At 37.0% G+C, this 27,679-nt stretch overlaps 1 pseudogene; it reads right to left on the bottom strand.

The window, feature by feature from the left end:
• Positions 1-1,095: 1,095 nt before the first annotated feature.
• LOC107766910 (nucleoside hydrolase 3-like) lies at positions 1,096-27,679 on the bottom strand (annotated as a pseudogene).

The raw sequence follows: 27,679 nt of genomic DNA on the forward strand, positions 1-27,679 counted from the left end.
GACAAGCAATCTCGTAATTGAAATACAAATTCTTTATATCTCTAACTCTTCTTTTTTAAAGTTACATAAATATTTTTTAATACTTTTCTTTCAACTTCCTCGGGTTCAGGGATTACTTTAATAAGTTTATATGCTGAGGTTTTTTAATTTAGGTTTAACATAATTTGTTGATTTCATCATTATAGTACATAAAATTTTTAAAATTCATGAAATTTGCTAGTATTGTTAATTTATTTGGGTATTAAAATTAACTTTTTTCTATACTGAAGAGCAGTTTAATTATAAGTAATATACTAAAGTAATCCAAAAAAAGATATTATTGGCCACTTAAAACTTTCCTAGTTCATTGTTAATTAAGCAAAAGAAAAATCTTGTCATGCTACATGTATATCAAAAATCTAAATTCTTGTTGATATGAATGGGTAAATGAGCAATTTAGGGTTGAGGAATTGGGATTATTTAATAGTTTTTTTTGTTTTTACTTTTTTAAAATATGAAATATTTAAATTTGAATATAAGCAATTTTTGGCCCACAGACCGACCTAGACCTAGCCTCAGTCAAGTCGCAAGGGTCAACGAGCTAACTTGGGCCGATCTTATACGCTTCAATTTTAAATGGGCTCAAAAATCCTAATCCAACTCTATCCAAGTAGCGAGTTGGGTTGGACTGCCCTAAGGGGCAAGCCCATTCTGATGGCTCCAACAATTACCCATCTGATCCTAATCATGCATTCCTTATAGGAATCTTAAGGAAATTAAAGGATAAAGAAAAATATGGAAAATGTCGAACAATATTGCTTGATTTATTACCACCAGAGCTATCTTTATTAGCGTGCCTCACATTCAAAATCTCATCTCTTCTTTTATTGTTGATTATTGCATCTTATTTGTTATTAAGTGTTCTTAGTGTTATCATCTCTAACCTTTTCGAATAATTTCCGAGTAGATTTCCGTAGCCACCCAGGTGTGAATAGCAAAGTAAGTCCTACTCTTAAGATACAATGAACCATTCATAAATCTTTTAATGTGCACTTAAATAAAATTTCTCTGGAACTTTTAAATCTTTCAACTGCTTTATTAGGAATTTAGGATGAACTAACATGAGACTTTGAAAGGACCTGAAATGATAAAGAGACACAGGAATGCAGAAATTAAATTCATGATTTTCTGTAGACTAATTTTTTGGGCACGTACGTTATATATGTATGCTAGGCTAATCAATACAAACATTTTAAAATGATACAAATAATAGTAGAACATGGGTACGATGAGTTACATATAAGTTGAAATTGATGAATGGTAAGACTATTCGATCGACTTAATTGTTAAATATAAGATGATTATATTAGATATCGTTTGAACAACTAAATTTAGTTACGTGGATTGTCATACCAAGTATTCAACTTGGCAATTTTTTATGTATATTTCAACAACATATAATTTACATGTGAATATGGGCAATGTCAACTATTATTGTAAATACTTCATGTCTAGAAGTTTCTGTCTTGTCTTTAAGAAATTGTAGCCTTCTTCCTTTTACAGTCGCATACATGTCAAGAAGTTGTTGTCGGGTGAAAATAGTAATTTGTAGAAGTTGTACAGAAATTCGATCAACATATGTCCGCGTTAGCTTACATGCACTTTGACTATTCCAACAAGCACTTCTTACCTTCCACCAACATAGGCAATAGCGGAGGCAAAATTTTCGATAAGGGGGCTCAAAAAAGAAAAGTTAAAAAATTAAAACAAACTATATTATTGAACCAATGACCTTACAAAGGTTTTAAACCCTCTTGACCACTAAACTATGCTTCTGGGCTATGTTAAGGGGATTCAATATATATATATATATATATATATATAGAGAGAGAGAGAGAGAGAGAGAGAGAGAGAGAGAGAGAGAGAGAGAGAGGACAAAACATATTTTGCCTTATATGTAGAGGTTCGGGTAAACCCCTTTCACATAAGGTACAGAAAAAGGGCCAAAAATGCCCTTGAACTATTTGAAATAGCTCAAAAATGCTCTCCGTTTGTTTTTGGTACCAAAAATATCCATACCATCTATATTTTGGACCTCAAATGCTCTTAAATCGTTAGTCTTGCCATTGAAGGTGACATGACAGTCCAACTGAGTTAGATTTGCTTTATGGCCATCTACCTAAACAATCCAATATGGCAAAATTATCTTTTCGGAAAAATTATTTTTCCTGAATTTTTAAAAAATACAAAATCAATACTTATTCCGAAAAAAGTAAAAAATTTCCGGAAAAATTATTTATTTCGGGAATTTTTATTAAAATACAAAACCAACACTTATTCCGAAAAAAGTAAACAAATTCCGGAAAAATTATTTATTTCAGAAATTTTTAATCAACACTTATTCTGAAAAAAGTAAAAAAAAATTGGGAAAAATTATTTATTTAAGAAATTTTTACTAAAATACAAAATCAACAATTATTCCAAAAAAAGTAAAAAAATTCCAAAAAAAAATTTATTTCGGAAATTTTTATTAAAATACAAAATCAACACTTATTCCGAAAAAAGTAAAAAAATTCCGGAAAAAATATTTTTTCGGCAAAATAATTTTTCTAGAAATATTTTTACTTTTTTCGGATTAAGTGTTGATTTTATATTTTTAAAAACAATCCGAAAAAATAATTTTTCCGAAAAAATAATTTTGTCATGCTGAATTGCTTAGGTGGATGGCCATGTAAACATATCTAACCCAGTTGGACTGTCATGTCACCTTCAATGGCAAGACTAACGGTTTAAGGGCATTTGTGGTCCAAAATATAGACGTCAAATATATTTTTGGTACAAAAAATAAACGAAGTACATTTTTGAGCTATTTCAAATAGTTCAAGGGCATTTTTGACCCTTTTCCGCATAAAGTATACTCCAGATGGATCCACATTCTCCAATACTTTTACTGGTTTTCCGTGCTCTTTGTCAATAATAATTTTACCATCTTCAGATTCAACTCCTGTAGCATTGACTTTTAATTTCTTCACTTCAAAGGTTGAATTTAGTGCAGAGAGATCTCCAGCTACTACTGCTCCAAGGATCTCACCAACAAACATATCCTGAAACATTATGACTATTATAAGAAGAAAAACATCAAGAATCAGAATATGGTAAACTGCAACGGCGCAAACAATTATTACAACGATATACCTCTGATATGAATATACCCAAGCAAATTGCTGGAATATATGTAACAAAAAACCAGGTGATAGGGAAACTACAATGGGAAAAAACAGCAGAGGATAAATTGAGATGTAATTTTTGCAGGCGATATAACCTTGACATCAAGCGCCTCGCAAATAATGCTTCAGGTGTCCTTATCGTGTAGAGTTTTTCAAGAATTTGATGGAATGCACTGACTTTCCGTTGTATGCCAAGTGGAATGAGAATGATATTATGTTCAGAACTCAAAACTGTCTTTGCAGCCAAAGGGTCAAGAAACATATTCAGTTCCACAAATTTATTAGAAGGAACATTGATGACATTTCCCTTCTTTGTGTTATCTTGATTGATGTGTCCCCCGACAATTAATATATCTTGCATCAAAATTCCGAAGATAATACCTTTCGCATTAATCAAAATGTCTTTGATGGATATCTCAAGTTCTCAAACCATAAAGCAAAACACGGTTATTGATATGACAAGGATTTACGTAGAGATCAACCACAAATGAACTAAGCTAAAGGGTAACTTAATATGTTCATAATGAAAATTGAGAGAGTTGACTGACAGAGCAAGTTTTACTTATGGGAGGACTAAACTTACCTGAGGCCCTAGAGAAGTGTCCGCTCCAAAATTCTCAAAATCGGCTCAGAATGTGTATACTACGATTAGATCCTAACTGAAGAATATTGTCTGAATTCTTTCCTAAATGACCACAATAATAGAGGAACCACTTGCCTGTATAGCCTTGCTTGTATTCTTGCCTTCCAAAACGATCTTTGCTATATTAGTCAATGGGCCATAATTTTTTGCTATGTATCTGAAATTATTTAGATCAAGCTGGTATATCAGCAAATTTGTACAGTGCACAAATGAACATGTGGAGGTTGCTAAGATGAATAACATGAAATGCCAATGCTTGGCAAAATTTACATTTTTCTACATGGATTTACTATAGGCAGATTGAGAGTAGAGAAAACAGGATCAGACTGGTTCATTGCGAATCCATCTCCAAGGCCCACAGGAATGTCATCACGGCCCATCATATGAAGCAAATCATACACAGAATCAATTGTTGCAGCATTTGCCCATCCTGTCTGACTCACTAGTATAGCCTGAGCGAAAGAAGATATTGCACATCGCAAGGCATTACTTCATAATGTTATGATAATATTAAACTCACATTAGGTTCCACTCTGTTTCTGCAATAGGTTGCTAACAATTCATCAGTTTTATCCCAGGGCTGAATAGAATTGAGGGAATGTAGTTTTGGAAAAAAAATTACATATAAAGTGACACTTACTGATTGAAGAAACTTACTGTAACTACAACTGATGTCTGATCAAGAACTAAATTCTTATAATATTTTTGGTTGAGGATCTCATTGACTATAGAAGACAAGCATAAACGGATGGAACAGGACTTATGGAAGCCATTTACTTTGAGATTGATATCTTCTACAGGTAATTTGAGTAGATAAAAGAGAGCTAGAAAGTCTCCAGCGCTCATATCCATATCAAACACAAAATTCTTTCCCCTAAAATCCGGTTTGTAAAATACTTCTCTGTAATAAGGAAATTGTGTTGTAAAATTGAATCTTCCAGCATGTTCTGCTTGGTTTAAGACCTGCAACCACAAGGAATATAGCATTGGTTTCTATCACCCGATTACTTTGTTAAAACTGTAATGCAAAATATCACAAGCAAACTTCAACTCTGTCTGATTCAGAAAGAGGGATGTACAACCAATTCAGACGGAGAAATTAGTTTTAAAACTTACATCCAGAAAGCTGACACAGAACTCTGTCTAAAACACTGCTAGCATTTCGATTAGGTTTTGCTCTTACAGCAACAAGAACAGGCACTCCTCTAGGTCCAACAACTTCTTTTGTATAACCATCCTGATACTTAGCATCGACTTAGAACAAGTGTGAAATACAGTAAGGTGTAAGAAAAGAACATTGATGCAAGAACATAAAGGAAAAGAAGAAACACCATTATCTCATATCTCATGCTAGTCAATACAAAGCATAAAATATCGTACATCTTGGTAAGAGAAGAAAGATATTTGACGTAATTTACAATGACATATTATATCACTGAAGGACTAGAAGGACGAAATTTTTCCATTTGTTACTAAGATGAGAAAAGGAAATCATTTTAAGATAGAGACAATCAATCACCTGGCACCTGCCCCTCCCATTCTTTACTGTGCAAAAAGGATCACGAAGTCTAGTCTGAACATGGCCTCTGTGAACTCCATTTCTTTCTAAGTTGAACCTTGGAGTTTTACTACCATCAAACAATGGATTTGACCCATCAGATATGCCATATGGCTTATTTGGAGTAACCACAGTAACATTGATATACTCCATTTCAGCAAATTCATTTTCTCCTTGGTGGTTATGTCGTTTACCCATGATTGAAGCAGCTATACCGGACATAAATGAGTCCCACATAAAAAAACTCTGCGCATAGAACGTTCTCCTCAGTAATCAAACTAATGTCTTTAGTACCACAAAGAGTTTTGAGTTCTATATTCCTGGATCATTACCTTATAGAATTGGTCATTAAACCATGTATCATGAACCATTTTCAGCGACTTGAAACAGTATTGTGCTTCATAGGTATGATGATTCTTCTCAAAGGTCTCGAAAAAGTTTTGATTTACAAGAATGGTGTTTGTGGCATCCAATGGGACAATAGTAACTGGAACACCCGAATGAATAACCTGCAAGATAACATAATGGTGACAGCTCCTGGTTACTAAGATTAGCAAGAGATATGGCCACAAATATCAAAATAAAGAAGTGCAAAACTAAACGCATATGGATACATTTAATACCTGATATGCAGCAAAAGGATCCATAAATATGTTGAATTCTGCATAAGGATTGTTGGTGTAATCTGTAAACAGATTGCCATGGTTACCACATTGTTGAGGTTGGCAAGAGGAAGTGGCATTGTCTGGACAGCAACCTGTAGGATTCTTTGACCTTATTCCACCCCCCATAAAATAAATGTGCTCAATATTTTTCTTTAAATGCGGATTACTTAAAAGAAACAAAGCAAAATTAGTATGCGATAATATTTTGGCTAATGGAGTCCATCTCACATAAGCATAGGCATATTTGTAAAACGTAGACTTTGTTGACAATATTCTTTGGGATCCAAAAATATTGAATTGTGTGGTGGATATCATTTCCACAAGTTGTATCTTTTCTTTTACAACTGAGAGGCCAAAACTTTTTTGCCTATAAAAAGAAAGGACATTAGTTCATTTTAATCACACCAACAAACCTTGAGTCTTCATTTCTTGTTTCTTCCTTTCCTCCTTTATTAAGAGTATTTTGTACGATCGTTTGAGTGTTGGGAAGCACTTGTATGAACCCTTTATTTGGAGTGATCTTGTGAGGTTATTCTCTTAGGGTATTTGGGATTAATTAGAGTATTTACTCTAATTTTGTACTCTTATTGGTATAGTAAAATTGTTCCTCTCTGCTTGTGAACGTAGGTCACCTTGACCAAACCACGTTAAATTTGTCTCTTCTTTATCTACTTTAATTGTCGTTATTATCAACTTGCATTGTCTTTATTATTGTCATTATAATGTTGTTTTGCTAAATTTCGCACTAACCAAGTTCCCGATCCTAATAAATTGGTATCAGATCCGGATCTAACCGAGTTTGTTTCAGTAGCCAATATGACTCTAGCAAAGTCTTATGTTGAGAAATTTGATCGAAGTGCAAACTTCGGAATGTGGAAATTAAAGATAGAAACTATCCTAATTCTGGATGGCTTAGACTTGGCGTTGCAAGAAAAGGAGAAAAAATCGGATAAAATGACGGATGAGGAGTTTGCCGTCATAGACAAAAAAATAAAAGCAAATATCATTTTAAATCTCTCAAATGTAGTTTTACGTAAAGTTTCTATAGAAACCACAGCCAAAGGCATGTGGGAAAAATTGAAAACCTTATATATGAAGAGGACGATGGAAAATAGACTTTACCTGAAGCAGAAGCTTTATACAATTCGTATGGCTGAAGGTACCTCTATTCTCTCTCATCTTGACACATAGCTTTATACAATTTGTATGGGTGAAAGTACCTCTATTCTCTCTCATCTTGACACATTTGATTCCATTCTTATGGATTTGAGTAATATAAATACTGAAATTAAAGATGAGGATCAAGCCGTGTTACTGCTTTATTCTCTATCCCCATCTTTAAAGCATATAAGAGATACTATGCTTTATGCAAATGATAATATCTCTTATAAGGATATTAAATCCATCTTAAAATCAAAAGAACAAATAGATAGTGATATTACTAGGGAAGTTAGTGGAACTCAAGCGGAAGTTGGCTTATTTGTTAGGGAAAAATCCGACTCAAAATTCAGATACAATAATTTAAAGTGTGGCTATTATCATAAGAAAAGTTACATTATCTCCGAATGCTATAAGCCGAAAAATTAAAAAAAGCATAAGGAAAGGAAAAATGAGCACAAAAATACTGACACTGCCGAAGCAAGTGTAGCTGCTGATGATATTGAGGGAACTAATTTTTTAGCAACTAATAATAGTTTCAACTCTAACAATGAGTGAATTATAGATTCGGGTTGTTCTTATCATATGCGTCCCAATTAGGATTTATTTATCACATATGAATCTATTGGAGGTGGAGTTATCTTGATGGACAACAATGCTGCCTGTAAAGTTTTTGGAAAAGGTACCGTCCGAATCAAAATGCACGATGGTGTGGTGAGAATTCTCACTGATGTTAGACATGTTCCTGACTTAAAGAAAAATCTCATCTCTTTGGGCACTCTAGAATCTCTTGGGTGCAAGTACGCTGGTGAAGGTGGAGTTCTGAAAGCTTCTCATGGTGCTCTTGTGATCATGAAAGCACACAGATCTGGTTCGTTGTATAATATATTGGGATCCACGGTTATAGGCCCTACTTGTCATGACCCAAAATTCTAACCTGTCGTGATGGCGCCCATCTCAGTACTAGGCAAGGCGACAACATCAATAACCCACGATTTCCTTTAAATTTTAAAAAAAACGTAACGTTTAATACAATACCAAAAATCTAGCAATTTTCGATACAACACTCCTAAAACCTGGTGTCACTGAGTACATGAGCATCTAATATGAGTACAAGTCTGGAAAATATGATCTATAATAGTTTGAGACCAAATACAGTAAACAAGGAGATAGAGATAGAGAGACAGGGTCTGCGGAACACGGCAGCTACCTCAAAATTTTCCAAAAATCAAATGCGCAAAATAATCAATACCCGCTATGTTCAGGAACACCTGGATCTGCACACGAAGTGCAGGGTATAGAATGAGTACAACCAGCTCAGCAAGTAACAATAATAACTAAGGAACTGAAGATAATGATGAGCTACACAGTCATAGTTCACTTTCAGTAGTTCCAGCAAAGAATATACATGCTTTCAAATCCGGCAGTTTAAGTCAAATTAATTTTATACAGTTCAATTTCAAGTAATTCGGATATAAATTCTTTCAGAGATTTTACAACAATGACAGATAGCAACCAAGTGCAACAACAAATGCAAAGCAAGTACAACCTCTCAGGCAACATTTACTCAACTTATCACAACAGCTCAACCACTCGGCTCTCAGCCCTCAACACTCACACTCAATGGATACCCGCGCTCACTGGGGGTGTGTACAGACTCCGGAGGGGCTCCTACAGCCCAAGCGCTATAATCTGCATAGACAACTTACGTGCTGCACGGACAAATCACATGCTATAATATCCTGCACGGACAACTCACATGCCATAATATCCTTACCTCACCGACAGGCCCTCGGCCTTACTTAGTCCTTAACCTCTCAAGTTTCTCGCGCTCTCAAAAATCACAAAGATCAGCCCAAACAAAGATAACATAGTATATCAACAAATATCCAGAAAGACTGAGGTATAATAGGCAAGAAAAATTATGACTGAGTACAAGACAATAATTAGCAAATAATTCAACAAGTACGCGACCTCTACGGGTCTCAACGGTACTATAACATAGCCTAAACATGATTTATAACAGGATTTATAGTCAAATTTCTTCAACACATAGAGATCATATAGCTAACAATAAATTATTCAACTTTACAGTTTTCCGAGATGGACCAAGTCACAATCCCCTCGGTGCACGCCCACACGCCCGTCACCTAGCATGTGCCCCACCTCCAAAATAATCACATGATACCAAAATCCGGAGTTTCATACCCTCAGGACCAGATTTATAATTGTTACTTACCTCAACCCGTGTAATTATTTATTTCGCTATGCCCTTGCCACGAGAATTGGTCTCCGAAAGCCTCATATCTAGCCACAATTAATTCGATTCAGTCAATATAAATTATTGTAATTAATTCCATAAGAAAATACTAATTTTTCCAATAAAATCCTAAATTAACTCAAAAATCGCTAGTAGGGACCACGTCTCGGAACCCGACAAAAGTTATAGAATATGAATGCTCCTCCAACCACGAGTCCAACCATTTAAATTTTACCAAAATCCGACATCAACTCGACTCTCAAATCTTCCATTAAAACCTATGAAGATTTCTACCATTTTCAACCCAATCCTTACCCATTTTCAACCCAATCCTTACCCATTTGAAGCCCTAGCAAGATCCTTGTGAAATCTTCAACCCTTGAATAAGAATTGATGGATAAATGACTAAGTCTTCACTTTCTCTCTCTAAAATGCTCTCACCTCTCTCTAAAATATCAAATTTTGGGTAAAAGATGAGCTTCAAGGGTTATAAATCGAAGTTGGGTCGGGTCAAAAATTAGAAAGAATGGAAGCTCGGACGCATTTATGCGATCGCATAACAGGTATGCGGTCCGCATATCTGCCGCATAATTTGGCCTCCAAAGTTGGACGTTACTGACCCGGTCTGCGGTCATTATGCGGCCCGCATACTTGTTCTGCGATCGCATAATGCACCGCAAAACAGGTCTGCGGTCGCATAGTGCACCGCAGATTTTTCTCAAATCTTGCTCCTCTCCTGATCCACTTTGCGACCATTATGCGGTCTGCAAAGTAATTCTGCGACCGCATAGTGGTCGCAGAAATGACCTTTTTCCGACAAAATTTTCCTTTACACATCGTTGCATTGTTCAACCCATAAGTTAACATCCAGTCAACCTTTTCAACTTAAATTCTAAACCTTGGAACTAAGCGCTCTAAATCATTTCAAAACCTCACCAAACCCAAACCAATAACCCCGGCAAGCCAAATAACAACTGTAATTCATAATTTGAGCAGTAAATGGAAAAAACGGGGTTGCAATAGTCAAAATGACCGGCCGGGTCATTACACTACTAGAGTTTCGATATCAGACAACTTGTCTGATTTTGATGGCATTAAATTTTAACATATACCCATTGGGGCTTTTGTGGAGAGGGTGGAACAAGTTTACTATATCAGCCAAAATTAAGCCAAGGTGGAGATTTGTATTATGACCAATATTTTGGCTAATGGAGTCCATCTCACATAAGCATAAGCATATTTGCAAAGTGTAGACTTTGTTGGCAATATTCTTTTGGACCCAAAAATATTGCATTGTGTGGTGGATATTATTTGCACAAGTTGTATCTTTTCTTTTACAACTAAGAGGCCAAGACTTTTTTGCCTATAAAAGGAAAGGACATTAATTCATTTTAATCACACCAACAAGACTTGGGTGTTCATTTCTTATTTCTTCCTTTCATCCTTTATTAAGAGTGTTTTGTATGAGAGTTGAGTGTTGAGAAGCAATTGTGTGAACCCTTTCTTTGGAGTGATCTTGTGAGGTTATTCTCTTAGGGTATTTAATATTAATTAGAGTATTTACTCTAATTTTGTGCTCTCTTTTGTACTCTTATTGGTATAGTGAAATTGCTCCTCTCCGCTTGTGGACGTAGGTCACCTGGACCGAACCACGTTAAATTTTTGTCTTCTTTATCTACTTTAATTGCCGTTATTATCAACTTGCATTGTCTTTGTTATTGTCATTATAACGTTGTTTGGCTAAATTCCTCACTACCCAGGTTCCCGATCCTAACACGATCCGATAAGAAAGACTATTGTGGGGCCAGCTGAAACTGTTTCAATCATTACTTGCTGAGCTGTTGGCTGTCGAAGAGGTGAATACATTCTCTTGCCCTGTTTACAAGTTCCATAAGATCAGCAGTTTGATAGATATAAAAAAGACAGCATTACAAGTTATCCTGCAGTCTTCCACAAAACATGATTTTATTTGCGTTCAAGCAACAATACAAAATAGTACCTGTGGAAGGAAGCTCCGCCGAAACCCATAGTTTGAGTCAATGTCCAGACGTCCTCCGAGACCCACAGATAGCTTGTCTATATCTACAATATCCACTTGTACCATTTCCCTGCATAAAACAGTGAGATGTTAGAAGCACATTCCAAAAAAAAGGTAAATAATTTGGAGATACAGTATTAAACAGATTGTTTTACATCACTATATATTCTTTTTAACTTGCAGAAAGAAGTCGAGAACAGAAAACGCTTCTTCACCTGATCAATCATAGGCAGATATCCACCAACATTTAGCAGAATGGTACTATCAGGAAGTATTCCACCGTCACCTCCCACACCAACATCACTATCTTTACGCTCCATCATGTAAAGAATGTCAAACACTTGATTTACAGCATGCCCTGCATCAGTCCATGCATTTGTGCTAATAGTTACTGCCTGCAACAAAAATTTCTCAAGTTATTTTCTCTGTGAAACCTTATTATACGAAATGGTGATACACTTAGCCCAAACTGTCACAGGGGCCTACTGTGGGGATCAAAATAATAATGCGGAAGCTAACAAAGAGTACTTTGATGACGACAAATTAGGCATAAAAGAAATATATCAAAAAGAGACTATCATTTAAAGTGGTTTGGTCAATTAACTTACATTTATATATATGAGATCAAAACTAATAAAAAAGAAAATACTAAAATATAAATCTCCCCTTAAACATGATTCTCTTAATGACTACCTTGTGGATATTATTGTTATTGTTGTGGCTTGCTGTATTTGTGTACAAGCTAAAGTTTTTTGAAAAACGAATACCTTTGGTCACTTTCATTGTCAAATAGGCTTTCCTTCGTATACCTTACTTACCTCGACCTAGCGAAGCACAACACAAAAAAGGTAGTCTTCTATGAGAAGCAAAGACCCTCAATTTATAGATGCTCAAAGACTTTTCCTCCAAGAAAAGGATAAGGCATATGAAGCAGATTATTCCTTTGGAGTCTTTCCCTTTATTCAAGAAAGAGAGTCCTAATATATTAGAAATTCAAGGCAAAATGCTAACAATTCTCCCTTTCGCCTGAATTTTAATTTCTGGCAAAATAAACTTGATCTACATTCTTCACATAATATTCAACGTCAACTATTGCTTGCAATATTTAGAAATATTATGGGTTAAAAATGGTTGAAAATAGGAATTGGTTTAAAAATAGCTCATGCGTTAAAAGCAAGCATGAGTTAAAAATTGGTTAAAATAGTTATGAGTTAAAAATGATTTCACAGTATTTTTAGTTTTATTTTTAAAGATGCATCAGCAATAGTGTTGAATATGGTTGAAATTTCATCTCCAACATTGAGTAGCACTTCTGTCAAGAATCTTCTTCACCGTAAAATTGATTGCAACTAGATTCTAAACCCGCCTTGAACCAGTCTTCAACCTTGTTCTGTTACTACTACTTGTTCGAATTAAAATAACAAGGAATCATGCGAAAGCTAACAAAGAGCACTTTGATGACAATAAATCAGGCATAAAAGAAATATATCAAAAACGACTATATAAAGCGGTATGGTCAATTGACCTACATTTATAAGAGAGGAGATAAAAAACTAATACTAATATAAAAGAAAATACTAAAACATAAATCTCCCCCTAAATGTGATTCTCTTAATGACTACATTGTGAATATTATTGTTGTTATTGTTGTTGTTGTGAGAAGCAGAGATCCTCAATTTATAGATGTCCAAGACTTTTTCTCCAAGAAAAGGATAAGGCATATTGTCACGACCTAAATATCCAACCAGTCGTGATAGCGCCTATCGTGAAATTAGGCAAACCGACATTCTCAATATGCTTTCAATATCTAATAGAAGTAAACTAAAGCAATTAAACTAACGGAAGGTTTACATAATAACGGGGTAAAAACCCAAAATACAAGTGCGGAATGATAGCCCGACATGGGAGTGTCACTAAGTCATGAGCATCTAATAACCAATCTAGAAATACAGTCTACTACAGTCTGTGCCAAATACCAATACAAGAGAGAAAAGATAATAAGAAAGGAGAAACAAGGACTGCGGACGTCGGCAGCTACCTCATAAGTCTTCGATAATCAGCCAGCGCACGAACTCAGCGACCGCCAGAACCATACACACCTGGATCTGCACATGAAGTGCAGGGTGTAGCATGAGTACAACCAACTCAGCAAGTAACAGAATTAAATAAGGAACTGAGAAGCAGTGACAAACTATAAAAATACAGATTATTTCAAACTTTTTCAGTAAAGAGTGAGCATGCTTTCAAATTCGGTGGTATAAGTCAAATTAGTTCGAGCTCAAGTAAAACAGATATGAATCTTCCAGAAATTTCACAATAACAACAGATAACAACTAAGTGCAACAATAAATAAAATTAATTACAGCCTCTCAAGGCAGCATTCACTCAACTCATCTCAACAGCTTATACTCTCGGCTCTCAGCCCTCAATACACACTCTTAATAGGTACCTGCGTTCACTGGAGGTGTACAAACTCCGGAGGGGTTCCTTCAGCCCAAACGTTATATTGCTGCGGCGCGTAGCCCGATCTAATATTGTTGCGGTGTGTAACTCGATCCAATATTGATGCGGCATAAAACCCGATCCAAAATTTATTGCGGCGTACAACCCGATCCAAAATTATTGCGGTGTGCAATCTGATCCAATAATATATATGGTATCGGTCTCGCCTCCCCAGGTTTGGGGGGTGACACTATGGCTGGAGATTGATTTATGACAAGATTTGCTGATTGCCATTTTGATGAATAAGTATACCCAACATTAGGGGGAGAAAATACGCAATTGAAAAAAGAGATAAATTAGAATGCATTATCACTATATCATTTAGATCCTCGAACAAATTAATGTGAATACGAGGTTCAAAAGATAATTTATTTATAAAATATTACAAATCAACTGCCAGATGCATTCACTGACTTACCAAGGGTGACTAAGTCACATATTCTAGCTGCTAATGCTCCTATTCGAATTGATGTCATGGCTGGACAATCTATAAATGCAAATGAGTTTAAGACACCCTTGAAACGTTGTAGACCAATCGGTTCCAAAGATAAAATACCCAAAAGAAAAAAGGAGCAAATGATCTAGGAAATCATAATATGGAGGGAAATTACTCAAAAAGAGCCATGTGACATAATAAATGATAAGACTTTAGAGGAGGTCCAAGTATCTAAAAATAATAAGAATGAAGAGATCTCAATAAGTTATGTGTCTACGGAAAAAAGGTGGAATCGAAATAATATCATTGTCGATAATGTTTTTGCTTATAATGTTATTGTTGAAATAATGCAATAGGGTGGGGATCTTGAATCAAGATCTATCGATGAATGTAGATAGAGAAATGATTAGCCAAAATGAAAAGAATCTATCCAGGCAGAATTAACTTCAATTGAAAAATGTGAAGTATTCAGACGTATAATTCGAACACTTGAAGGAATAAAGCCAGTGGGATACAAATGGGTTTTTGTGCTAAAACTATAACGACTCGACCGGTCATTTTGAGTATTACAGCCCCATTCCCCCATTTACTGCTCTATTTATGCTTTATAGCTCTATTATGACCTATCGGATTAGTTAGTTTGAGACCGGAAGGATTTTGGAATGAATTGAGACACTTAGTCTCATAATGGAAAACTTAAGTTGGAAAATTCGACCAGATATTGACTTATGTGTAAACGACCTCGGATTTGAATTCTGATGATTCCAATAGCTCCGTATGGTGATTTGGGCGTAGGAGCGTGTCCAGAAAATTATTTGGAGGTCCGTAGTGGAATTAGGCTTGAAATGGCGAAAGTTGAATTTTTGGAAAGTTTGACCGGAGGGTTGACTTTTTAATATCGGGGTCAGAATCTGATTCTGGAAATTTAAAATAGGTCCGTAATGTTAAATATGACTTGTGTGCAAAATTTGAAGTCATTTTGGATTAATTTGATGTGTTTCGGCACAAGATATAGAATTTGAAAGTTCAAAGTTCATAGATTTTTGATTTGAGGTTCGATTCATTGTTTTGATGTTGTTTGATGTGATTTGAGGCCTCGAGTAGATCCGTAGTATGTTTTAGGACTTGTTGGTGTATTTGGTAGAGGTCCCGGGGGCCTCGGGTGAGTTTCGGATGGTTAACGAATCAAATTCGGACTTAAGAAAAATGTTAGAACTGCTACCTCTAATGTGATCGCACCTGCAAGGGTCTTGGCCGTAGGTGCGACGGGGTCGGCGTAGATGCGGGACTGGGGCTGGCCTAGGGGTCTTCGCAGGTGCGACAATTTTTGTGCAAAAGCGTGACCGCAGATGCGGTCCTATGCATCACAGAAGCGATCTGGGTTTGCCAAGCTATTCTCGCAGAAGCGAGTTGTTTCTGTAGAAGCGAGGGTCGCAGGTGCGACCTCTTGTCCGCATCTGCGAAAGGGCTGGACAGAACCCTTTAAATTCGAGGGTTCGTGATTTTTTACCATTTTCGGATTTTGAAGCTCGGTTTGGGCGATTTTGGAGAGGAACTTTTCCACACGACTTGGGGTAAGTGTTCTTAACTCCCTTGTGATTATATTCCATGAATTTATCTTCATTTTAGCAATTGGTTGATGAATTTAAAGAAGAAATTGGGGGTGTTGGCCTAAACTTCATAATATGATTTTTTTGAGTTTTGAATATCGATTTGGAGGTGGAATTGAGTGAAATTAGTATGGTTGAACTTGTAATTGGATGGATTGTCGGATTTTGTGAGTTTTCGTCAGATTTCGAGATGTGGGCCCCACAGGTAATTTTTGGAGTGTAATTTTGGATTTTGTGGAAAATATTAGCATTTTGATATGGAATTAATCCCTATAAATTGTGTGGACTGAATCAAATTTATTGTGGCTAGATTCGAGCCATTCAGGAGTTGATACGCACAGAATGGGATTTCTGGAGCATTGTTTAGCTTGCTCGGCATTGGATTCGTCTTGTTCGAGATAAGTAACTCTTCTAATCTTGGAGCTGAGGGTATGAACCCTGATTATACGTGTTATGTATTTGGTATTGAGGTGACGCACATGCTAGGTGACGGGCGTGTGGGCGTGCACCATGTGAATTGGGACTCTGTTATTTCCATGGCACTGTATAGTGATCCTACTTTGTTGATGTCCGTGTTTTCACCGTGTGATAAAGTAATTGAGCTATCAATCATGCTAGATATCATATTTAGGCTTTATGACGATACTGCTAGGACCCATAGTGGTCGTTTCTTGCTGTCATTTCACTGATTATATTGATATTTTGTACTCAGTCATATTCATGCATTCATATCATATCTCAGTCTCAGCTGTTATTTATTGATTCATCATATCATTTTTGTGGGGCTAGTTTCATGACATTGTGAGCCCGTGAGTGAGACTAGAGAGATTGATGACTGAGTGAGGCTGGGGGCCTGTTTATGAGGATATTGATATTATAGCACGTGAGTTGTCCGTGCATCACGTGAGTTGTCCATGCGTATCCAGATATTGATATTATAGCACGTGAGTTATCCGTACAGTACGTGAGTTGTCCGTGCAGCACGTGAGTTGTCCGTACGGATTATAGCTCTTGGGCTGTAGGAGCCCCTCCGGAGTCTGCAGATCCCCAATGAGCGCGATTGATATTATTGAGGGATGGATCTTCCCTGGACATGGATCTTGTCCGAAGCATTATATACCTGGAGATGCATCTTCTCCACACGCTGGATTGGCCCTACTCGGTATTGAGTGACTAATGATCAGTTGACGTGTATATTTCGGGATAGATCTTCCCCGGGCCGGATTGGACATATACAGTACCGAGTGATTGGGCATGATGAGTGGAATGTGTGAGAAAGTGGGTTTGAGTACTCTGAGAGTGTGAGTACATGAGTTCATCTCTGAGATACATTGCATTGACATGCACACATGACATATAGGCATAGAGACGTATTTTCCTCATGTTGTACGGTATCACATCATTCATGATTTCTCACACATGTTAACAGATGGGCATAGTGATGCATTAGATTTACACTGGTTATCTGGAAAGAAAATAAAATAACTTATTTATTATTGAAAGGACTTTGGGAAAATTATTGTTTTCAAACTTATTTATATTTTTGGCAACTCCGGTAAACGATTTGGGTTTTCATTGATGTACTTGAAAGGCAGAACTATTTTCAGAAATCATGTTTTTGTTGAGTATTTGATTGTTGAGTTACTTCTCGTATTACTTGTTTTATGTTGTTATGAACTATTGTTGGTTATTGAAGTTGGAACCCGACCTTGGTACAAGCTCGTCACTACTTTTAACCTAAGGTTAGGTTTGTTACTTATTGAGTACATGGGGCCGGTTGTACTCATACTAATCTTCTGCACCTTATGTGCAGATGTTGGCTGTTGATGTTGCTGTGTTCGTTGGGAGCTAGATCTGAAGATGTACCTGTGTTCCGGTTGTAGCTGCCTCTTGTTCATGGTAGCCTTAGATTCATAAAACTCTGTTTATGTACTTTTCAAATAGATGATGTATTTACTTCATACCAACTTTGTATACTCTATTCTTAGAAGCTCATGATTTGTACTACCAGCTCTTGGGGAATATATAAGATTAAGATTTTTCTTTACTTAAATTGCTTTAATAATTGTTATTAGAATTGGATAGTTTATAATTGGCTTACCTAGCGGGTTGGGTTAGGTGCCATCACGACTAGTTGGATTTTGGGTCGTGACAAGGTGGTATCAGAGCTCTAGGTTCATAGGTTCTGCAAGTCATGAGCAAGTGTCTAGTACAGTCTTGCGGATCAGTTTGATGATGTCCATACCTATCTTCGAGAGGCTACAGGGCATTTAAGATATATACTTCCCATCTTTCCCCCTTATCGTGCGAAATTGATTCAGCTTGAGACATAACTCTTTGAATTCCTTCCACGCACTCGTATGTACACATGAGCGCTCAGTATCAGCTGTGCATCGCCGCCTTTTGATTCTATGAACGAAGTTTGAGATGTGTATTCTGTGTTTTGGTAATGTGCCAGTCTGGAGGACTTGAGGCCATGGTTGGACCGTAGCTTAAGCTCGGTAGCTTCAGTTTTAACTTGTACATTTTGACTCATATGTTTGGTAACGTCCCAACAAGTGGAAATTTGTGGCTCGATGAGCGGTGGAATGGCTTTGTGATGAGTATGATGTAACTGCAGGATGTGTTAAGACGATTTAAATATGATGAGAAGTGTTTCCTTGAAGTGTAAAAGAAGGCCATTGGGTGCTTGATTTTTGTTTTGATGTGACGTACAGTCTCAAGTGTGAATGTTTTGAAAGATCTTTCACGTTATTAAATTTTGGGGAAAATTAAATTCTTGTGTCTAGTTAATGAGTTTGGACTCAGAAAGATTAAGTAATTTCATAGTAATCATGGTTGCGAAAGGGTATAACAAGATGCCAATTTGAGACTAAGCAGGTGGGTTATCTCTTGCGGAGTAATCTACGTAGGTGTATTCCTTATGATGTGAATAGAGAGTTTCTTTTCTGCCAGCGGGGCGTATGTGTTGAGACTCAAATTTGAATCTGGTTGAGAAAGTTGACTTGAGTGTTAAGGGAATGGATGCAAACTTAGCGGACGATTGAGGTATTTTCATGGTTGGCGTGGTATGAGCTTGAGAAGAATTTTCGTTGAACTGATTGCGGTATTAAGGCAGTAATAGAGTATGGGTATTGTGAGTTATCGAGTGTTTAAATCTATGGCTTTGAGCCAAGTGAGGGAGCCTGCTAGTGACAATTCAATTTCATAGTTATATGTAAAGGTTTAGTTTTGGGTTGAGGCATACTTGTGGGTTAGTTATGACTTACAGAGGTGGAGATCGAGAATGACTCGAATAAGAAAATTTCTGGATACGGGTTATATTGCGCTTTATGAGTATATGAAAGTTGTGGGATGGGTGAGATGTTATTTGTGAATGATGTAGTGCGCACGGAGTATGAATTTGATAGGTGGTATTAAAGTAGAGTTACTTCTTTGAGCGTTATTATACTAATGGGGCACGTGTCTTTTGGCCTATTCGAGCGGTGTAATTTGGATTCGAACAAAGGTGGAGACTCTCGAGAAAGTTCCAATAGGTTCGACGTTTATATATAGCAATTGAGAATTGCTCCAAACTTGTGTATGGATAAAAATCTGAGACTTGCATTTGATGGTGCCTGGACTTGCGAAAATTCCGTATGACTATGTATTCTATATTTTGTATAAGGAAGGTAATAAGAACAATTTTAAATTCACATAAGGTATTTTCAGAGTGAGTGTTACAGTTGTGGTATTTATGAAGGTGCTTAGGAAGAATACAATTGCTTATGGACCGTAGGGCGTCGTGGTTCTATGCTAAGGTTTGTGGGGTGAGTTGTGGTTAAAGATCGTGGCATTTTAGCAAGGAGAAGTATCAATCTGAAGACAAATTTGGAAGGGACTCGGAGAAATAGGACAGCTTGGTAGTAGGTTGGATCAGTATGGTAATGGATATGATCGGTTCTTTGGGTGCTTATGATGTGGGGGATTTTCTACAGGTGCTTTGTGGCAATACTCTTGGGTTTGGCGACCTGCGTGGCTTGGTTGAGTTAGACAGATTTAAATCTGATGGCTTGATTATGTGCAAATGGATTCCAAGTCATTCTCGAGGATTTCTACCATGGTTTGAGATGGGTATTTTCCTACCGGCCTGAGGAGCATGTTGAGTATTGTGATTTTCTACCTGATGGGATCAAATGGAAGGCTTCTGGCTGATCAGATATATATTTTACTTGTGACTCCGAATGATTATGGGGTTCCCGTATTTTTCATATGAAGGCATGATAGATGTGGTGTGTTGTGTGAGATTAAGGTTTGCGTGTGCCAGGTCCCGGTTTAGTTTTGAAAGGGAGGTCATAAATTCTTAGAGGGCATGGACGGTTTTTGATATTTAGATGAATACTATAACTAATTGGTATTACGTGAGTAGAGTGTACGTTTCAGAAGGCGCACTATGTTTTGAATCATGGATATTTCATAAGTATTGCGACAATGTCCTGGTTGTTAGACTGCTGATATTCAAATTATTGCTATGTGGCACGAAGGAATGGGTGAAGTATTCCTCGTGGGAAGATCGTGTATGAGAGATGTGTTAGATATTCTGGTTGTGGAGATGGAATCAGAAATGGTGATTCGTGTGTTCTATGGATTTGGAGATTGAGAGTTTACAGGAGCAGATTGTTTCATAGTTGCGGACTGTGAAGTCATGGCCGGAGCTAGCCTGATGATAGTATGTATTATGACTCAGTCATTATGGATTTTCGGAGGGTTATTTATCTAGTTGTGGGTAACCATAGTGGATTTGGGGGTCCAGTGGTAGGCCCAATTAGGATGTGTATTCTACACCGAGTCGGATTGGTTGGCTCCATACTGCTATTGTTGAGGGATATGTCATTCGGTTGGCGTTGGACTTATTCGTGTTCTGAATGATCTGTGAGTTACTCTTCTATGCTACGAGGAGTTGTGATACATTGGTTATATGCACACATAGTGCGGTCCTATTGGGGGCCTTATAGCGAAATTCGAGCGAGGTGAGTACATTTGGAATTGTTGCATATTGGTACACGGGTGGTACGATTTGTGGCTCTAAGTTATATTGGTGTGGCGTGTCTATGGGATAGTTGTGTTTAATAATATAAGGTCATTGGACCTAGAATAGGTACTATCAGGTTTGATTACGGTATATTCGGGAGGATAATATTGAAAGTCGGCTTAGAAAGTGATTATGGTTCTGGTTGGGGTGAGAGAGCTCCATGACTTATTGATCTGATAAGGGGTCATAGGATTTCTACGTGTTTCTTTTATTATCAACAGTGTAGGAAGGTTTTGGAATGAAGTTTGGCTTGATATGGGGTTTAATACTAGTACCGGGTTAGTTGGAGTAGTTACTGTGATCAGGAATGGTGCTGCGAGCATGCGAGATGTGTAGTATATTATGTGAATATGTCCGGGGTCATGGTTATGGTTTGATACAGCTTGTTCGGACTCATTCAGTGTGTAGATATAAGATTCGTGTCTTGAAAAGAAATTCTAAATGTTAGGAATTGAATTCCAAAGTTTTTCGGCCAAGATTAAGTTAATGATTTTTGTTGTGTTGTGATGTCAGGCCTATATAGAATAGGGTGACGTGGGTTCACCCCCGGGTACATACGTGGTAAGATGGAATAGTAATTTGATGACTTGGGAACAACTCTTGTCACGTTCGAGGACGAACATATATTTAAGTGGGGGAAAATTTAACGACTCAATCGATCGTTTTGAGTATTACGGCCCCATTCCCCCATTTACTGCTCTATTTGTGCTTTATAGCTGTATTATGACCTATCAGATTAGTTAGTTCGAGACCGGAAGGATTTCGGAATGAATTGAGACACCTAGTCTCATAATGGAAAACTTAAGTTGGAAAAGTCGACCGGATATTGACTTATGTGTAAACGACCTCGGGTTTGAATTCTGATGATTCCAATAGCTCTGTATGGTAATTTTGGACTTGGGAGCGTGTCCGAAAAATTATTTGGAGGTACGTAGTGGAATTAGACTTGAAATGGCGAAAGTTAAATTTTTGGGATATTTGACCGGGGGGTTGACTTTTTGATATCGGGGTCGGAATCCGATTTTGGAAATTTGAAATAGGTCTGTAATGTGAAATGTGACTTGTGTGCAAAATTTGAAGTCATTTCGGATTGATTTGATGTGTTTCGGCACAAGATATAGAATTTGAAAGTTCAAAGTTCATAGATTTTTGATTTGAGGTGTAATTCATCGTTTTGATTTTATTTGATGTGATTTGAGGCCTCGAGTAGGTCTGTGGTATGTTTTAGGACTTGTTGGTTTATTTGGTAGAGGTTCTGGGGGCCTCGGGTGAGTTTCGGATGGTTAACGGATCAAATTCGAACTTAAAGAAAATGCTGGAACTGCTGCCTCTGATGTGATCGCACCTGCGAGGGTCTTGGCCACAGGTGCGATGCTGCAGGTGCGGAGGGGTTGGCGCAGATGTGGGACTGAGGATGGCCTGGGGTCTTCGCAGGTGCGGCGATTTTTGCACAAAAGCGCAACCACAGATGCGGTCCTATGCATTGCAGAAGCGATCTAGGTTGGCCAAGCTATTCTCGCAGAAGCGAGTTGTTTCCGCAGAAGCGAGGGTCGCAGGTGAGACCTTTTGTCCGCATCTGCGAAAGGGCTGGATAGAACCCTTTAAGTTCGAGGGTTCATGATTTTTCACCATTTTCGGATTTTGGAGCTCGGTTTGGGAGATTTTGGAGAGGAACTTTTCCACACGACTTGGGGTAAGTGTTCTTAACTCCCTTGTGATTATATTTCATGAATCTATCTTCATTTTAGAAATTGGTTGATGAATTTAAAGAGGAAATTGGGGGTGTTGGCCTAAAGTTCATAATATGAATTTTCGAGTTTTGAACATCGATTTGGAGAAGGAATTGAGTGAAATTAGTATGGTTGAACTTGTAATTGGATGGGTTATCGGATTTTGTAAGTTTCGTCGGATTCCGAGATGTGGGCCCCACGAGCGATTTTTGGAGTGTAATTTCAGATATTGTGAAAAATATTAGAATTTTGGTATAGAATTAATCCCTATAAATTGTGTGGACTGAATCAAATTTATTGTGGCTAGGTTCGAGCCATTCAGGAGTTGATACGCGTAGAATGGAATTTCTGGAGCATTGTTTAGCTTGCTCGGCATTGGATTCGTCTTGTTTGAGATAAGTAACTCTTCTAATCTTGGAGCTGAGGGTATGAACCCTGATTATACGTGTTATGTGTTTGGTATTGAGGTGACGCACATGTTAGGTGAAGGGCGTGTGGGCGTGTGGGCATGCACCATGTGAATTGGGACTCTGTTATTTCCATGGCACTGTATAATGGTCCTACTTTGTTGATGTCCGTATTTTTGCCATGTGATAAAGTAATTGAGCTGTCAATCATGCTAGATATCATGTTTAGGATTTATGACGATACTGCTAGGACCCATAGTGATCATTTCTTACTATCATTTCACTGATTATATTGATATTTCATACTCAGTCATATTCATGCATTCATATCAAATCTCAATCTCAATTGTTATTTATTGATACATTATATCATTGTTGTCAGGCTAGTTTCATGACATTATGAGCCCGTGAGTGAGACTAGAGAGATTGATGACTGAGTGAGGCCGGGGGCCTATTTGTGAGGATATTGATACTATAGCACGTGAGTTGTCCGTGCGGATCCAAATATTGATATTATGGCACGTGAGTTATCTGTACAGCACGTGAGTTATCCGTGCAGATTATAGCGCTTGGGTTGTAGGAGCCCCTCCGGAGTCTGCACACCCCCAGTGAGTGCGGTTGATTATATTGAGGGATGGATCTTCCCTGGACATGGATCTTGTCCGAAGCATTATGTACCTGGAGATGGATCTTCTCCACGGGCTGGATTGGCCCTACTCGGTATTGAGTGACTAATGATCAGTTGACGTGTATATTCCGAGATAGATATTCCCCGGGCCAGATTGGACATATACAGTACCGAGTGATTGGGCATGATGAGTGAAATGTGTGAGAAAGTGAGATTGAGTACTCTGAGAGTGTGAGTACATGAGTTCATCTCTGAGATACATTGCATTGACATGCACACATGACATATAGGCATAGAGATGTATTTTTCTCATGCTGTACGGTATCACATCATTCATGATTTCTCACACATGTTGACAGATGGGCATAGTGATGCATTTGTTTTACACTGGTTATCTGGAAAGAAAATGAATCAACTTATTTATTATTGAAAGAATTTTGGAAAAATTATTGTTTTCAAACTTATTCAGATTTTTGGCAACTTCGGTAAACGATTTGGGTTTTCATTGATGTACTTGAAAGGTAGAACTATTTTCAGAAATCATGTTTTTGTTGAGTATTTGATTGTTGAGTTACTTCTCATATTACTTGTTTTATGTTGTTATGAACTATTGTTGGTTATTGAAGTTGGGACCCGACCTTTGTTCCAGCTCGTCACTACTTTCAACCTAAGGTTAGGTTTGTTACTTATTGAGTACATGAGGTCGGTTGTACTCATACTACACTTTTGCACCTTGCGTGCAGATGTTGGCTGTTGATGTTGCTGTGTTCGTTGGGAGCTGGATCTGAAGATGTACCTATGTTCCGGTTGTAGCTGCCTCTTGTTCATGGTAGCCTTAGATTCATAAAACTCTGTTTATGTACTTTTCAAACAGATAATGTATTTACTTCTTACCATCTTTGTATACTCTATTCTTAGAAGTTCATGATTTGTACTACCAGTTCTTGGGGAATATATAAGATTAAGATTTTTCTTTACTTAAATTGCTTTAATAATTGTTATTGGAATTGGATAGTTGATAATTGGCTTACCTAGCGGGTTGGGTTAGGTGTCATCACGACTAGTTGGATTTTGGGTCGTGACAAAAACGAAATGATAAAAATGAAGTCGTTAGATATAAAGCACGACTTGCGGCACAAGGATTTTCGCAAAGGCCTGACATTGATTATATGCAGACATATTCTCCTGTGGTAGATGCAATCACCTTCAAGTATATTATAAATCCGGCAGTCCATAAAAAACTTGATAAGCGTTTGATGGATGTTGTCACAGCCTATTTGTATGGCACATTAGACAACGAAATTTATATGAAAATTCCTGAAGGGTTTAAAGTGCCTGAAGCTTATAAAGGTTTACGGGAAACTTGTTCAATAAATCTTCAAAAATCCTTATATGGATTGAAACAATTAGGGCGAATGTGGTATAATTACTTGAGTGAGTACTTGCTAAAAGAAGGGTATAAGAATGATCCAGTTTGTCCTTGTGTCTTTATAAAAAGGTCTGGATCTGAATTTATTATAATCGATGTGTATGTTGATGATCAAAATATCATTGGAGCTCCTGAGGAACTTCCAAAAGCGGTGGACTATTTGAAGAAAGAGTTTGAAATGAAAGATCTTGGAAAGATAAAGCACATCCATTGAGTACACCGATAGTTGTAAGATCACTCAATATAAATAAAGATCTATTCCAACCTTGGTGATGAAACTCCCTATCTTAGTGCAATTGGGGCAGTAACATATCTTGCAAATAATACTCGACCAGATATAACTTTTGTAGTAAATTTATTAGCAAGATTTAGTTTATTTCCAACAGCAAGACGTTGGAATGGTGTTAAGCATATTATTAAATACCTCCAAGGGACTATTGATATGGGATTATTTTATTCTTATGAATCTGATTCATAAATAATTGGTTATGCAAATACATATTATTTGTCTGACCCACATAAAGTTCGATCTCAAACAGGCTATCTATTTACTTGTAGAGGTATTCATGGCATTCAACGAAACAAACTTTAGCTGCTACATATTCCAATCATGCAAAGATAATAGTTATTCATGAAGCTAGTCGAGAATGTGTATGGTTGAGATCAGTGACTCAACACATTTAACAACTGTGTGGTCTTTCTTTAAAGACGAAGATTCCAACAATATTGTATGAAGATAATGTTGCTTGCATAGCTCAACTAAAAGGAGGATATATCAAAGGAGACAGAACAAAGCATATTTCACCAAAGTTCTTTTTCACACATGATCTTCAACAAAATGGTGAGATAGATGTTCAACAAATCCGTTCAAGTGATAATATGGCAGATTTGTTCACTAAGGCATTACCAACATCAATATTTGAGAACTGAGACATAAGATTGGAATGCATTATCTCCGAGATATCAAATAAAGTTTTCATCAGGGGGAGTACAATACGCGTTGTACTCTTTTTCCCTTAACTAAGGTTTTGTCCCGATTGGATTTTCCTGGTAAGATTTTTAATGAGGCATCACTCAATGCGTATTACAAGATGTGTGTATTCTTTTTCCTTCACTAGGCTTTTTCCCACTAGGTATTTCCTAGTAAGGTTTTAACGAGACACATTATCTTTCAAAAGAACATCCAAGGAGGAGTGTTATAAATAAATTGATGTATATGGATGTTCATTTAATCCATCTATACATCATATATAATGTACTACTTGGATAGATGTATCTATTAATTCCTAGGATGTATCTAGTGAGTTTTGGGTGTATCTTGTATACTATAAATAGGACATTCTTTGCCCAGGGAAGAACACACAAGAAATACACTTGAATAAGATAACTTTTATATATCTTGTCTCCGTTATTCTATTTTGCTTTCATTTCTTAATAGATTTAAATATTTTAAGTATTGAACTAACTGTGGGGCAATGAATTTTCCCTAGATTTAGAATAAACAGAAAAGGAAAAAAATAAAGCAAATCAAACGACGACGTCCTGCAGGTGGTTACTCAGTCTTCTGTCAACGCTTTATGCTTCGCCACGACTGCAATTTTGATATCAAAAGCAGCTATCTCTCTCTCTCTCTCACTCGCGCGCACACAAAAAAAAACCAGAAAATGGCGACGAGCAGAGGGAAGATCACATTCAGAATAGTGATAGGGATTTTGGTACTGTTATTATTGTACTACGTTGGCCGCCCTCTCTACTGGAAAATCTCCGCCACCGTTCACGACATTCGCCACAATAAACAAACCGTCTCCGCAGGTCTCGTCTCAATTTTTATTTTTTTTTCTATTAAAGTGTTATGTTTGACGCTTTTTTGTTAAGCATAAATAAATAAGCGTTGACAGTTATTGTAAAATTGAGTTTTGATATATTGTTACATTGATTTTTTGGTGTAGGATTTTCACAAATTGTTCAAGCAGCGCAGAATTCGGTGGGCTGGTTTCACGACGAGTCCGATTCAGGAGTTCGCAACGATCGCATCGCTGCAGCAAGGAGGATCCTAGCTTCTTCATAAGGTTTTGTAAAAGCTTTGTAGTTTTGATAATTTTTGTTACTTTCATGTATTGAGAGTGTTACAAAGTGATTAACGTTGATCTGGTTGAATAAATTATGTTACTGTTGTGGAGACTTTCACATTTTTGGAACTTTTGGCAATTGTAACTACATATTGTACTAATTAAGTCCATACCAGACTGTGGAATGTTCGAAGTTTCTCTGTTTATTTCGCTTAATATGAGTTTAAATTTCCTTCCTGTTCCTACTTGTTTTATCCCACTTACTCCAT

This window comes from Nicotiana tabacum, chromosome 14, assembly GCF_000715075.1.
Source record: "Nicotiana tabacum cultivar K326 chromosome 14, ASM71507v2, whole genome shotgun sequence".
In the NCBI taxonomy this organism is placed as follows: Eukaryota; Viridiplantae; Streptophyta; class Magnoliopsida; order Solanales; family Solanaceae; genus Nicotiana; species Nicotiana tabacum.